The sequence below is a fragment of the Ursus maritimus genome, unplaced genomic scaffold (genome assembly GCF_017311325.1).
Source record: "Ursus maritimus isolate PB19 unplaced genomic scaffold, ASM1731132v1 scaffold_12, whole genome shotgun sequence".
Classification (NCBI taxonomy): Eukaryota; Metazoa; Chordata; class Mammalia; order Carnivora; family Ursidae; genus Ursus; species Ursus maritimus.
This window is the reverse complement of record NW_024423564.1, coordinates 39,899,635-39,916,055: the sequence shown is the minus strand read 5'-3', so window position 1 is coordinate 39,916,055 and position 16,421 is coordinate 39,899,635.

The window sequence follows — 16,421 nt, the reverse complement described above, 5'->3', positions numbered from 1 at the left end:
TTTGGCATGGTTCTGCTGGACTTGTTAAGTTCAGTTTCTATACTGGCCTTAACTTCTTATGTATCTTGATCTCATCTCTGATTGCCCAGTTTTGACCTATACTCTTTTTCTCTGGCTTTCTGTCTGCTTGGCTGTTCCAGTTTGAGTCCTAGCTCAATTAAACTCTTCTGGCTCTTGAATCTCTGCATCACTTCCCAGTAGATGATTTGTTCACTCCTGGCACAGAATTTTCTTTGGTTGGCTGTCCTGGTAGTGGTGAGTCATTCCCCTACTCCACCCATCACTGGTCTTTGGCACAAGCCTGAAAAATGTTGCTGTGTACCTGGGGGAATTTGCAGCCAGGACCAGGTAAATGCCTTTAGCTACTTTTTTCCAAAAGGAGTTTGCAACATATAATGCTTTTTTATCGTTCATGCTTTCATTTTGTATTACTACTTCTGAAAACCTTTGGGCCACATGTACATTGGATTTATCCAGGATCTCATAACTTGGCTCTGAAGAGTGAAGAACAGAGTCTCAATTCACTATCAACAAGCTCATAGTTTATTTTGGTCAGTGTAGCTCCATCACTTTAAAGCCACCAGATCCCATTTAAAGATCTGCCTTACACCGAGTACATTCTTTTAATGTTACATTTATTTAGGTATTTGATTAATTAGAACAGTGAAAAAATTTGCTAGTTTAGATATCTTATTCATTTTCTTAGAACCTTAACCAATAAAATAAATCTGGATGATTGAATCATCAAAAACCTCATTAGAATAAATTAGCAATGACTAGTAATTATTGATAGTTAAGTTGAGTAAAAGTCAGTGTACATGTATTGAAAACCTACTCTATGACCAGCACTGTTAAGTCCTGAGTAAGACATGGACTTTGCCCTTTTGGAGCTCATGGTCAAGATGGGTAGGTATATCCTCAACAGACAATTTCAAGAAGATGTAGAAAGTGCACGGTACTATCTATGCCCAGTACACTATTGGAAAGGGCAGGAGGGGCATCCAGTCCAGTCTGGAATTAGAGCAGTTGGGATAGGTGAGGAGGAAAGGTTCTTAGAAGAAGTGATGATTGGACTGAGTCCTGAAGAGGAGTAGAGTTATCCAGGTAAAGAAGCTAGGGTAGGGAATTATAGGAAGAGGCACAAATGACTTGCCGTGAATAAGAAAGACTTGATCCCTCACCTTCTAGAATGAAATGATTTTGTTGTAATCTTATGTTATACCTTAAAATGTATTTGAATTTTGTGTAACACTCTATAGTATGTCCATGTTAGTATCAAGCATATTTTAAATTCTTTATAATTTTAGTATAATCATCCTTCCAGGAGAATGCTCCATATTTATCCTGTGATTTTTTTATACCCCCAGCAAATCATCAGTTACTCTTGTGAAAATTAAAATCTCAGTTTAAGAAGCTTTGGCAAACACTTAAGAATGTTGATTATAGATTTAGACTGACCTAGTTTGAATGCTGACTCCATCTTTTCTTAAATAGATGTATTACTAAATCTGTCTTAAACTTTAAATTAATTTCTTCAATTATAAAATGGGGATTCTAGGAGATGGAAATGAAAGCATGTATATAGAGAACCTGTTACAATATATCACTTGGTTCATGAATGGAGATTTATGGACTTCTTAAAGTTGGGGAACATGCCTGTCTTGTTCCTCCTTTCTATTCTCAGCACAATGCCTGGCACCTAGGAGATACACAGTAAATAGTTACTAGATAGATAAGGCAAGCACTCATTATTTAGTAATGTCAAGACTGTTCATTTTAATGTCAACTTAGAAGTTTAGAACAGGACCTGGAATGTACTAGGTCTCAATAACTATTTCCTAATTGCTTGATTTGATGAATGACTTCACTTGGTGCTTATCCTCAGAAAATGATGACTGAATAGAATGTGGGCTGTATAAATCCAAGACAAATCCTGTTATCACATACTATGGTACTTGTGCTCTGCTGTCTACTGTGAGAAATGGCTATAAAATGTGGACGCAGAAGATCACACAAAATAAGTATACAGATTAATGAGTGAAGCTTGTTTCAACCACCACTCAGGTCAAGAAATTAAACTTTGTCAGCCTCCTCAGGAGCCTCTCTGTGCTACATTTCAATCACAGTTCCCTTCCTTCTTCCAAAATCACCACTGACTTTTATAGTAATCATTTCTTTGCAGTTCTTGTTGGTTCTTTCATCCAAGGCCCATCCCTAGATATAGTAATGTAGTATTGTCAAATAAAAGAAAAATTGGTCTGGTTTTTTTGAGTCTCTTTTAACCTACCTATTCTCCTTAATCCCTATTTTTCCTTTAAGTTTTCTTTTGAAGAACTTGGTCTGTTTTGCTTGACCTCTAGAGTTTCCTACCATCTGGAGTTTACTTATTGACTACTCATGGTGCAGTTCAGCTTGTTCCTTTGTTCCCTGTATTTCCTGCAAATTGGCAGCTAGATGTAGAGAAATGCTCAGACTGAGGTTCTAACCCTTTGATAAGACTCTAGATGCTGATGTTTTCTTTCTTTGTTCTTTTCTCTCTCTTTTTCTTGAGGTATAATTGACATACAACATTATATTAGTTCCAGATGCACAGCATGATTCAATATTTGCATATACTGCAAAATGCTCACCACAATAAATCTAGTTAACATCTGTCACCATACATAATTACAGAATTTTTTTGTGATGAGAACTTTTAAGATTTCCTCTCTTAGTAACTTTTATATATGCAACACAGTATTATTAACTACAGTTGCCATGCTATCCATTTACATCCCCATGGCTTTGTTATATTATAACTGGAAGTTTATACCTTTGACTTCCTTCTCCCATTTCTCTCATCTACAGCCTTTGCCTCAGGCAGCCACCAATCCGTTCTCTGTATCTATGAGCTGGGTTTTTGTTTTGTTTTTATTTTTTAATTTAACTGGTTTTTTTTTTGTTTGTTTGTTTGTTTTAGATTCCACATATAAATGAGATCCTATGGTGTTTGTCTTTCTCAGTCTGACTTCTTACACTTAGCATAATGGTCTTGAAGCCCATCCGTCAAGGTCATGATCTTAGAGCCCTGGAATTGAGCCCTATGTTGGGCTCCATGCTCAGCAGAGAGTCTGCTTGAGGATTCTCTCTCTCTCTCCCTCTGCCCCACCCACTGTCTCTCTCTCAAATAAATAAATAAATCTTTTAAATACATAAATTTTAAATCTAAAAACATTTTTAAACAATTTAAAATAGAAATACCATATAATCCGATAATTCCGCTATTGGGTATCCACCCAGGAAAAACTAAAACACTAACTCAAAAAGATATATGCACCCATATGTTTGTCGAAGCTATTATTTACAATAGCTAAGACATGGAAGCAACCTAAGTGTCCATCTATAGACAAGTGGATAAGGAAAATGTGGGATACATATCTATCTATCTATCTATCTATCTATCTATCTATCTATCTATCTATCTCTGTCTATCTCTATCTCTATCTATCATGACCTGAGCTGAAATTAAGAGTCAGATGCTTAACTGACTGAGCCACCCAGGTGTCCCTAAATTTAAAACTTAAATTAATTTTATTTTAATTCCAGTATAGTTAACATACAATGTTATATTAGTTTCAGGTGTACAGTATAGTGATTCAGCAATTCTGTACACTATTCAGTACTCATCATGGTAAGTGTGCTCTTAATCCCCTTCATTTATTTCACCCATCCCTCCACCCACCTCTCTTTTGGTAACTATCAGTTTGTTCTGTATTGTTAAGTGTCTGTTGTTTGGTTTGCTCTTTTTTTTTTTTTCATTTGTTTTGTTTCTTAAATTCCACATATAAGTGAGATCATATGGTATCTGTCTTTCTCTGACTGACTTATTTCACCTAGCAAAATACACTTGAGGTCCACCCATGTTGTTGCAAACGGCAAGATTTCATTCATTTTTTTTTTTAAAGATTTTTATTTATTTATTTGACAGAGATAGAGACAGCCAGCGAGAGAGGGAACACAAGCAGGGGGAGTGGGAGAGGAAGAAGCAGGCTCATAGCGGGAGGAGCCTGACGTGGGGCTCGATCCCATAACGCCGGGATCACGCCCTGAGCCGAAGGCAGACGCTTAACCACTGTGCTACCCAGGCGACCCAAGATTTCATTCTTTTTTATGGCTGAGTAATATTCCTCTCTGTGTGTGTGTGTGCGCACGCACGCGTGCATGTGCCACATCTTCCTTATCCATTCATCAATTGATGGACATCTGGGCTTTTTCCATAATTTGGCTCTTATGGACAATGCTGCTATAAACATTGGGGTGCATGTGCCCCTTCGAATCAGTATTTTTGTATCCTTTGGGTAAATACCCAGTAGTGTAATTGCTGGGTCGTAGGGTAGCTCTATTTTCAACTCTTTGAGGAACCTCCACACTGTTCTCCAGAGTAGCTGCATAGCTTGCATTCCCACTAACAGTGTAAGAGGGTTCCTCTTTCTCTGCATCCTTGCCAACATCTGTTGTTTCCTGACTTGTTAATTTTAGCCATTCTGACTAGTGTGAGGTGGTATCTCATTGTGGTTTTGATTTGTATTTCCCTGATGATGAGTGATGTTGAGCATTTTTTCATGTGTCTGTTGGCCATTTGGATGTCTCCTTTGGAGAAATGTCTGTTCATGTCTTCTGCCCATTTCTTGATTGGATTATTTGTTCTTTGGGTGTTGGATTTGGTAAGTTCCTTATATATTTTGGATACTAGCCTTTTATCTGATAAGACATTTGCAAATATCTTCTCCCATTCTGTCTGCTGTCTTTTGGTTCTGTTGACTGTTTCCTTTGCTGTGCAAAAGATTTTTATCTTGTTGAAGTCCCAATAGCTCATTTTTACCTTTGTTTTCCATGCCTTTGGAGAGGTGTCTAGCAAGAAGTTGCTGTGGCCAAGGTCACAGAAGTTGCTACCTCTGTTCTCCTCTAGGATTTTGATGGATTCTTGTCTCACATTTAGGTCTTTCATCCATTTTGAATTTATTTTTGTGTATGGTGTAAGCAAATGGTCCAGTTTCATTCTTCTGCGTGTGGCTGCCAATTTTCCCAACACCATTTGTTGAAGACACTGTCTATTTTCCATGGATATTACTTCCTGCTTTGCTAAAGATTAGTTAACCATAGAGTTGAGGGTCCATTTCTGGGTTTTCTATTCTGTTCCACTGATCTATGTGTCTGTTTTTGTGCCAGTACCATGCTATCTTGATGATTACAGCTTTGTTAATAGAGCTTGAAGTCCGGAATTGTGATGCCACCAGCTTTTATTTTCTTTATCAACATTGCTTTGGCTATTCAGGATCTTTTCTGGTTCCATACACATTTTGGGATTATTTGTTCCAGCTCTGTGACAAAAGTTGATGGTATTTGGTAGGGATTGCATTGAATGTATAGATTGCTGTAGGTAGCATAGACATTTTAACATGTTTATTCTTCTGATTTGTGAGCATGGAATGTTTTTCCATCTTTTTGTGTCTTCCTCAATTTCTTTCTATAGTTTTCTGAGTACAGATCCTTTGCCTCTTTGGTTAGGTTTATTCCTAGGTATCTTATGGTTTTGGGTGCAGTTGTAAATGGCACTGACTCCTTAATCTCCTTCTTCTGTCTCATTGTTAGTGTATAGGAATGCAACTGATTTCTGTGTATTGACTTTATATCCTGCTATGTTGCTGAATTCCTGTATGAGTTCTAGCAATTTTGGGGTGGAGTCTTTTGGGTTTTCCACATAGAGTATCATGTCATCTGCAAAGGGTGAGAGTTTGACTTCTTTGCTGATTTGGATGCCGTTTATTTCTTTTTGTTGTCTGACTGCTGAGGTTAGGACTTCTAGTACTATGTTGAACTGCAGTGGTGATAGTGGACATCCCTGCCATGTTCCTGACCTTAGGGGAAAAGTTCTCAGTTTTTCCCCATTGAGAATGATATTCAGCGGTGGGCTTTTCATATATGGCTTTTATGATACTGAAGTATGTTCCCTCTATCCCTACACTGTGAAGAGTTCTAATCAAGAAAGAATGCTATACTTCGTCAAATGCTTTTTCTGCATCAAATTGAGAGGATCATATGGTTCTTATCTTTTCTTAATATTAATTAGCATAGATATTTGCAAATAACATATTATATAAAGAGCTAGTATCCAAGACGTATAAAGAATTTATCAAACTCAACACCCAAAGAACAAATAATCCACAAAGAAAAGGGCAGAAGACTGAACAGACATTTTTCCAAAGAAGACATACAAATCATCAACAGACACATGAAAAAAGATAAGCCCATTTATATTCAGAGTAACTATTGAAAGATACGAATTTAGTGACATTGTATTACACGTAAAGTGACTGTTTCTGTATATTGTCTCTGTTCCTTTCTGGTCTATGTTACTTTTGGGCTCTCTCTTTGCTTAAAGGATCCCCTTTAATATTTCTTGCAGGGCTGGTTTGGTGATCACAAATTCTTTTAGTTTCTCTTTGTCCTGGAAGCTTCTTATCTCTCTATTTTGAATGAAATCCTTGCTAGATAAAGTATTCTTGGCTACATATTTTTCTCATTTAGCACCCTGAGTATATCATGGCAGTCCTTCTGACCTACCCTTGTAGGTTATGGACCTTGTGTCCTGAGCTGCTCTCAGGATTTTCTCTTTGTCTCTGAGATTTGCAAACTTCACCTTTATATGTTGTAGTGTTGTCCTATTATTGAGTTTGAGGGGGTATTCTCTGTGCCTCCTGGACTTGAATGCCTGTTTCCTTCCCCAGATTAGGGAAGTTCTGCACTATAATTTGCTCCAGTATACCTTCTGCCCCTTGCCCCCCACTTTACTCTTCTTCTGGGGACCCCAATTATTTTAATATTGTTTTGTTTTATCACTTATCTCTCGAATTCTCCTCTCGTGATCCAGTAGTTGTTTATCTCTCTTTTAGTCAGCTTCTTTATTTTCCATCATTTTGTCTTTTATATCAGTAATTCTCTCTTCTGTCTCATTTATCCTAGCAGTTAGAGCCTCCATTTTTGATTGCATCTCATTGGTAGCCTTTTGATTTTGACTTGATTAGACTTTAGTTTTTTTTTATTTCTCGAGAAAGGGATTCTCTAATGTCTTCTATGATTTTGCAAGCCTGGCTAGTATCTTTATAATTGATGTTCTGAACTCTAGCTCTGACATCTTACTTATATCCATACCGATTAGTTCCCTGGCAGTCAGCACTGCCTCTTGTTCTCTTTTTTGAGGTGAGTTTTTCTGTCTTGTCATTCTTGCAGAAAGTGGTTGCTTTTCTATTTGTAGAATTGCAGCAATTCTTTTCTTAGGTCTCCAGTTGAGTTTGCAGGTGTTCAGAATAATTTGATAGCTATCTAGCTGAATTCCTGGGACCAAACAAAACTAAAGTCTCCTACTCGTCTGCCGCCTTGGACCAGAAGCCCCAATTTTGTATATCTTTTCAAAGAACCAGATCTTCGTTTCATTGATTTTTTCTATTGTTTTTCAGTCTCTATGTCATTTATTTCTGCTCTGATCTTTATTATTTCCTTTTGTTCTACTCACCTTGGGCTTCGTTCTTCTTTTTCTAACTTCCTTTAGGCATAAGGTTAAATTGTTTACTTGAGTCTTTTTCTGTTTTTTGAGGTGAGCTTTTATTGCTGTACACTTCCCTCTTTGTACTGCTTTCACCGTGTCCCAGAGATTTTGGACCATTGTGTTTTCATTTCCATTTGCTCTATGTATTTTGTTATTTCTTCTTTGATTGCTTCATTGACCCGTTGACTTTTTTAGCATCATGTTACTCAGTCTCCACGTATTTGTGGTTTTTTTCTTGTGATATAGTTCTAGTTTCATACCATTGTGGTCAGAAAAGATGCATGGTATGATTTCAATCTTCCTAAATTTATTGAGGCTTGTTTTATGGCCTAATAATGTGATCTATTCTGGAGAATGTTCCACGCACACTTGAAAAGAATGTATATTCTGTTGTTTTTGGATGGAATGTTCTGTATATATGTGTTAGGACCATCTGGTCCAATGTGTCATTCAAAGACAATGTTTCCTTATTGATTTTTCTATCTGGATGATCTATCCATTGATGTAAGTGGAATGTTAAAGTCCCCTACTATTGTAGTATTACCATCAATTTCAATGTGTCAATGTTTGTTTTATGCATTTAGGTGCTCCAGTGTTGAGTATAGATATTTACAATTTTTTTTAAGATTTTATTTATTTATTTGTCAGAGAGAGAGCACAAGCAGGGGGAGTGGCAGCTAGAGGGAGAAGCAGGCTCCCCGCTGAGCAAGGAGCCTGATGTGGGACTCGATCCCAGGACCCCGGGATCGTGACCTGAGCTGAAGACAGACGCTCAACTGACTGAGCCACCCAGGCGTCCCCAGATATTTACAATTATTATATGCTTTTGTTGGATTAATCCCTTTATCATTATATAGTACCCTTCTTTGTTTCTTGTTACAGTCTTTGTTTTAAAGTCATTTTGTCTGATAGAAGTACTGCTGTCATTGCTTTTTTTTTTTTTAACCCCACTTCCATTTGCATGGTGAGTGTTTTTCTATCCCTTTACTTTCAGTCTGTATGCATCTTTAGGTCTGAAGTGAGTCTTTTGTAGGCCATATATAGTTGGGTATTGTGTTTTTTTTAACCATTCTACCACTCTGTGTCTTTAGATAGGAGCATTTAGGCCATTCACATTTTTTATTTCTTTGAGAGAAAGAGAGAGAGATGGGAGAGAGAATACAAGCAGGGGGTTGGGGAGAGGGAGAAGGCTCCCCACTGTGCAGGGAGCTGGATGTGGTGCTCGATCCCAGGACTCCAGGATCATGACCTGAGCCGAAGGCAGACGCTTAACCAACTAAGCCACCCAGGCTCCCCTAGGCCATTCACATTTAAAGTAATTATTGATAGGTATGTACTTATTGCCATTTTTAAAGTTTGTTTTTATAGTTCTTTGTTTCTTTTTTCTTTGCTTACTCCGTTTCTTTGTAGCTATAGTGTTTTTTTGTTTGTTTTTGTCTTTTGGCTTTCTTTTTATTTTTTGTGTATCTATCATAGGTTTTGTGTATGTACTTACCCTAAGGTTCATATATAACATCCTAACTAAATAGCAGTCCGTATTGATTTGATGGTCATTTAAGTTCAAACATATTCTTAAAAAAACAAAAACAGAAAGAGAAAAAAACTTTTTGTTTTCCTTTTTCCTCTTCTCTTCCCTTTTTACTTCCTTTTCCACATTTTATGTATATATTGTCATATTCTATATCTTTTATGTATATTTTTCTTATGTCTAATTATGACTATTTCTTTTCTACTTAAAGAAGTCCCTTTAACATTTCTTGTAAGCCTGATTTAGTGGTGATAAACTTCTTTATCTTTTGTTTGTCTGTAGAACTCTTTATCTCTCCTTCAAATGTGAAAGACAATCTTGCCAGGGGTAGAGTATTCTTGGTTGGAGGTTTTTTCCTTTCAGCACTTTGAATATATCATGCCACTCTCTTCTGGCTTGTAAAGTTTCTACTGAAAAAGTAACTGATAGTGTTATAGGTTTTTCCTTTGTAGGTAACTTTTTGTTTCTCTCTTGCTGCTTTTAGGATTTTTCTCTTTATCTTTAAACTTTGACACTTTAATTATTATGTGCCTTGGGTTCATCTTGTTTGGAACTCTCTACACTTCTTGGACTTGGATGTCTATTTCTCTCCTTAGGTTAGGGAAGTTTCCAGTTATTATTTCTTCAAATAGTTTTCTACACTTTTATCTCTCTCTTCTTCTGGGACTCCTATAATGTGAAATTTCATTTGCTTGATGTTGTCCAAGAGATTTCTTGGACATTTAAAAAAATTCTTTCCTCTTTTTGCTGATCAGCTTGTATTCTTTCTATTACCCTGTCTTCCAGATTGCTGATATGTTCTTTTGCATTCTCTAAGCTACTATTAATTACCTCTAGTGTGTTTTTTATTTCAGTTATTGTATTCTTCAGTTCTGATTGGTTCTTTTTAATATTTTCTCTCTCTTTATTGAGGGTCTCACTGAGTTCTTCTATTCTTTTCTCCAGCCCAGTATCTTTACAATCATTACTTTGAATTCTTTATCAGGCATATTGCTTATCTGTTTCATGTCATTCTTTTATTGAGGTTTTTCCTTGTTCTTTCTTTTGTAGCATATTCCTTTGTATCTCCATTTTGCTTGACTTCCTGTGTTTGTTTCTATGGATTAGACAAAATGGCTACTTCTTCTAAGTTGAAGGAGTGGTCTTATGTATGGCAACCTCTATGCAGACTGTGCATGCTTGGTGACTTTTGCAGGCTGACTGAAGCTGTGGCTGTATATGTTAATTACCCTTTTAAACAATGGCTTCTTACAGAGACAATAAAAAAAGTAAAATTAAGAAGAAAAAAGAAAATAATAAAATAAAAGAAGAAAAGTAAAAAAGAAAAAGGAAAAAGGAAGAACAAGAAAGAAAATCAAAAAGAAAAAAAATGAAAACAGGACAAAATTTTAAAAGTGTTTAAAATAAAATAAAAGAGTATAAACAAAAACCAAAAAACAAAAAACCAACAACAAAAATTCACCACAAAACCATGGCTTGTTTTCTGTGCCCTAACACCACAAGGTGGCTAGTGTGGGCTTGTGGACCCTGGGCTCCCTGAGGTTGCAAGCTCTCTGTGATAACTAGACCCATGCATTATGGTGTCTGGACCCTGTTCTGGTCCAGGTTTCCATGGTGGGGTGGGAATATAAACCTCATTGTTCTCCAGTCCCACTGACCTGGAGAGCCTTCCCATAGTTCCTCCATCTCTTGGCAGAGTTCTAGTATTGTCTTTTTATATGCTAGTTGTTCTTTTAAACTGCAGGTTTTCTTTTGTGCTCAAGGACAGAGGAATGTTCTAGGCCCCTCAGTACTATCCCTCCCCACTGCCATTCACAGCATTGGGGGTGGGGTTTCCTTTTGTTACTGTTTATCTTTCTCTCTTGTTGTTCTCTTGCCATTCTCTTTGTCTTTGGTTGTTCAATAGCTGTTCAGTCAGTCCTCAGTTCTTTTTCAGGAGGAATTGTCCTATTAATAGGTGTATTTTGGTGTGTTCTGTGGAGGAGGTGAGTTCAGAATCTTCCTACAGCACCATCTTGATATGAAACCTGCAATTTCCTTATTGAAGCTCAAACCGCCCCATCATTGATACCTCTTCAAATTGGTTCTTGAGTCCTGTTGATATCTTCCTTCCTTTCTGGTATGTTAAGATATTCCAGGTTCTTCTTGTACGTTTTCTGTCCCAGACTTGGAATCAGCAATTTCTTCAAGAAATTCTGTCTTCTTTTAATGGGAATTAATTTCATTAATAGGAATTTTACTACTGTGTTGATCAGTTCTAGGCTTCTTCAGTGAACAGTTAAGACATACATACAAAGTATGTGTGTGTGTATGTTTGTTATGTATACACAGATATGTTTTTTATTAAAATACCTCATGGAATTGTTTCCAGTTTAGTGCTTGTTTTCTGTACACAAGCATTTTTAATGAGGCAGAGTAGAGATTCTGGTTAATAATATGCCAGCAGACTCTGCAACCACTTGATTAAGTAATGAATCCCAAGGGCTTTCAAATATTTGCTATAACAATGCACAATTACCTCTAATATGTGCATAATGCTGTTAACAGGATATCATTTCTTTTTTTTTTTTTAAGATTGTATTTATTTGTCAGAGAGAGAGAGAGCACAAGCAGGGGAGTAGCAGGCAGAGGGAAAAGCAGGCTTCCCGCTGAGCAAGGGGCTGGATGCAGAACTCAGTCTCAGGACCCTGGATCATGACCTGAGCTGAAGGCAGATGCTTAACTGACTGAGCCACGCAGGCATCCCCCGGATATCATTTCTGTATACTTGAAACTTCCAAATGTTCAAGTGGAAAATGTAGCAAGACTGCAGGAATGTTTATTATAGGTTATGCTTTGGTTTTATGATTCAAATTAACCTATCTTCTTATAATAGTATTGTACAGCTGTAAGTTATTGTACAGTTATTTAGTACAGTGCTGAATAAAATAGCAATTCTGTACTTTCTAGCTACTTGTTAATCATTTTATTATTCCCAGCACATGCTATTGTGGGCTTGGTGGGCACATAGTAGCTGCTTAACTAACCTTTGTGAAATGAGTAAGTATTGGTGCTGGTAATATACCAATGAGTAAGTTGTGCTTTCTTGGCTCCATCCTCAAAACAGTTTTTGCAGGCATTGACATTAGTTTTACATACTTTATTGGATCTGTCTGACCTGAGATAGCAAGTCAATTAAGAGCTTTAAAAGCTTATACATGGGCCTTAACCTGAGAAGCAATATTAAGAGGCTCTCAATATTATCATCAGTGTCAGTAAATTTCCTAAATACAGTCTGTCCGTGTTTTGTACTTGTAATTTTTCATTACATCATAAAGGTTAATTTGGTGAAACAGATGATGGAAATGTGTTTTAAGGCTAACACTAATTAAAAATTAAAGGACAATGTTGATGAATAAAATATGTAAATTGCAATGAAATCAGACCTGGAATTGGAGATGATGTTAATATCTTACATTTTTCATTAAATGGCTTTTAATTAACTCCTAAGAGAGTAGTCACTGCAAAGCTATGTAAAATTAGACCATTCAGTCACCAGTTTTTTTTTCAGAATTTTTTACTCTGCTACTTTTTCAGATAGAATTTTTTTTTTAGCTTAAGACTAAATTATTTTTATATATGAGTTAAATTATTTCTCATATCCCCTTTGGCTATGAGATATTTCTTTGCTTTTACCTGGTGACTTCTACCAATTTGATATACTTTTAATATTGGGAAGCCATAAAATGTCTTGACCCTTTCAGATTTGGTAAAGCAGAAAAAGGAGAGAAAAGGGGGGAAGAATGGTAGTCTCACTGTGTGGAAAGATTAAAGGGAAGAAAGATAACTTGACTCTTTCCATTTATCTTTCTGTTTAAATACTGCCACAAGTGAGCTGGCATTGACAGTGGACCAGAGATCTGTTGTTTTGCTGTTTAACTAGGAGTTACAGGTATTTTTTCTGCAGACCTTTGGAACTCAGAATTTAATTACTTGCTACCAGAGTCTTGTGTTTCCTAGGGAGACTTTTAAGTATCTTAAATTACCTTTGAATTTGATAAGGTCACATCAACAACTGAAACATAATAGCTTCACTATAGGCTGTACCTGATCAGCTAAGTGTTTTACCTGAGCTATATAGTGTTAGAAAAAATTGAAATATTTGCCAGCATTAAAAATTGTGAGTTTTTTAAACCTTAAGTATGAATTGCTTGTACCTCTTGAAACATCAGACTATTTGACAATGATGGACCCACACTTTCACATTACAGCTGTTGATTGGAGATGAGTACTGGAGTTGTTCCAGGCTCTGCCTCATCTTATGGTCTCCCTGATGTTGAGACTGAGCCTCAGTCACCACTTATTAAAAGAGAAGTGAAACATTTCTTGTATCCTTGTCTCTATCATCAGTGGCAAAGTAAAAGATAGATGAAGAAGGCTGCATATGTCAAGAAAAATGGGAGAGAGCGAGAAGGAATATTTTGTGTGTATACACATAAGAGAAAGATATTCCATGCATTTAATATAAAGGTATGTCTGTTTTGAAAGAATACAACTTTAAAGGTCATTCGGAAGTAAACCATCCTATGACTGTGACTGATACAAGATGAAGATAATTGATAAAAAAGAAAAACCTAGTGATCTAATAAAGGAACTGACATACCAGTGGGGCTTCCTTTGGATTGTGAATAAAACAGGTGCAGGTGCTTTAAAAGGCAATGTGTGTTCATTGGAACAATTGATCAGTTATCAAAAATTTTTGCAGATGATAAAGATTTTATAAGATTTTATTTATAAGATTATCTACTGAGTGTAGCAGAAACTGTGTCCTAAACAAAGGCAAGCATTTTATAGATAGAAGCCTGTCTAGAAATGCTGCTGCTCAGTGTGGGAGCATTTGTAGAGTTTTTAAACTGTAGCTGATGAGAACACAGATATAAATAATACTACCAATTTGTCTATATATATCTTGGTATTGAGGAGAATGTTGTGTGACTGAAGAGCTTTTAGGTATGATACGTATGACAAGTATAACATCAGGAAATGGTTTATTTTTCTATGTTGAGAGTAATCTTCAAAGATTTAATGTAGAATGGTCAAAATTAGTTAAGTGATGGGCCTCTTTGAGTGGTCATGATTTATATTTATTATAATATTATAAAATTTAAGTGCAAGGTGGCAACATTTTACAATGTTGCTATTGTTTTAGACATTTATACTGTTGATTTATGCAATCAATGCTTATTCAGATTTCTCATATATTTTCCAATTTCTTTCTTTTTTCCCTTTTTTCTTTCTTTTTTCTTCCTTTTCTTTCTCTCTCTCTCTCTTTCTTTCTTTCTTTCTTTCTCTCTCTCTCTCTCTCTCTCTTTCTTTCTTTCTTTCTTTTTCTTTCTTTCTTTCTCTTAAAGATTTTATTTATTTATTTGAGAGAGAAAGAGTGAGTGAGAGAGAGAGAGAGAGCACGAGCCAGAGGGAAGAGGGAGAAGCAGACTCTCTGCTGAACAGGGAGCCCGATGTGGGACTCTATCCCAGGACTCTGGGATCATGACCTGAGCTGAAGGCAGATGATTAACCGACTGAGCCACCTAGGCACCCCTATTTCCCAATTTCTTTATTCATCATTCCTTCTTACATCTCAAACTTTAATCTGGGATCATTTTTTCCTTTTTGCAACACATTCTGTAGAATTTCCTTGGTTGGGGGGAGAGTGTTGATCACAAACCCTCTCAATTTTTGTCCGTCTGAGTTTTTGGAAAAAATAATGGGCTGGCTTGAGCAGTTGAGTTGTATTTGTATGATATGGTCAATGCACAAGTCACTTTCCTTGGATTAAACAACCTAGGTGGCAACAGTGAGGTATTATCTGAAATGTGTATTGTTCTAAATGCTCACAATGGAATCTTCTGGAAACTTGTGCATGGGGGCAATTTAGTCAATATAGAAGGCTGTCTGGTTCCACATGCCTCTCTTTATGGGAAACAGTAATTCAAAAGCACATCTGTCCAGGCACAAGCTCTGTAGCCTGCAGCCAGGATTGCTGGGGGAAAGCATGAGAGTTTTGGGCCCCGTGTAATGAATTCCAAAATATTCCCCAGATACTTGATATATTCTGCTACTTTGAGGGTGAAAGAAGGATTTAAAAAAAAAACTTTAGAAGCAATTAAAAATTTTTCTATTTTCTTCTTGATTAAAAACTAAACTGTGACTTTAAGCTTCATTGGTTTTGTTATCACCTTAATTAAAGAAGACGGAAGAAATGTTAGGTAGGGTAAAGTAAAAAACTGAATTCTATGAGTAAATGATGAATTCTGACAAAATCTTCTTTTACTTGCATGATTAACCTCCTTTCTCAATCTCAAAATGAGCCATTTTTCATTTCTAACAGTTTTACTATCTCTCTACAGTGATCATTCAAGTTCAGGATCATTTTTATGTTTTACTTTTTTACAATTAATGCTTGATGAAGCTGGAAGACATTCAGAACTTAGTTGGACATCCTCAAAGCCAGAGATACTAATAATTTTCTTGTTCTAGTTCTTCATGCCTCTGTGTATAAATATGTAGATGTGGTTATTAGATAATGCTTGAAAACTAATAAAATCTTAATTCATAGAATAAGATTAGATATTGCTATTTTTGAAAAAGGAAGTAAGGGCAAGGTATCTTAGAGTCCTCTCATGAATCAGGGTTTGTAAGACATTTATTTTCTTTTTCAGCACATTAGCTAGGTTGTTTAAACTATCTTGGGACCAACTTCATTCAACTTGCATAAATATTCTGGTAATAACTGTCAGCACCAGGAATTTCTAGCAAAAGAACTGTATTTTCTAACAAAGATTAAGACAGATGGATCTGTGTTTTATACCTTTTTTTTATGATTCACTTCATTTGCCAACGTAATAAATTATCCAGCTGCTTTTGATCAGCAGCTTCCATATTATTGGCGTATCAATTCTTGCCTTTTTTTTTTTTAGTGCCAAAGGGAGGAAAATATAGATAATGTAATCAAAATTTATATACTTTGTACTTTAAAATTTTCAGCTATCCTTTCTTCATTTCCTTCCTGCATTTTGGCTCTTTTAATTGTGAACTGTGTGACCGACCATGGACAAGTTACCTAAACTCTCAAAACCTTAGTTTTGTCACTTAGAAAATGGATATAATCAGTAATGGTACTTAATTCATAGTAATGCTGTCAGGATTAAATATGACCATCACATAAAACACTAAAGATATTTTCTGGCAAATAGTAAGTACTTAATAAGAAAACATGATTTTTGTTATTATTAATACTGGCATAGTAGCTGAAGTGGCATAGGTTGAAGG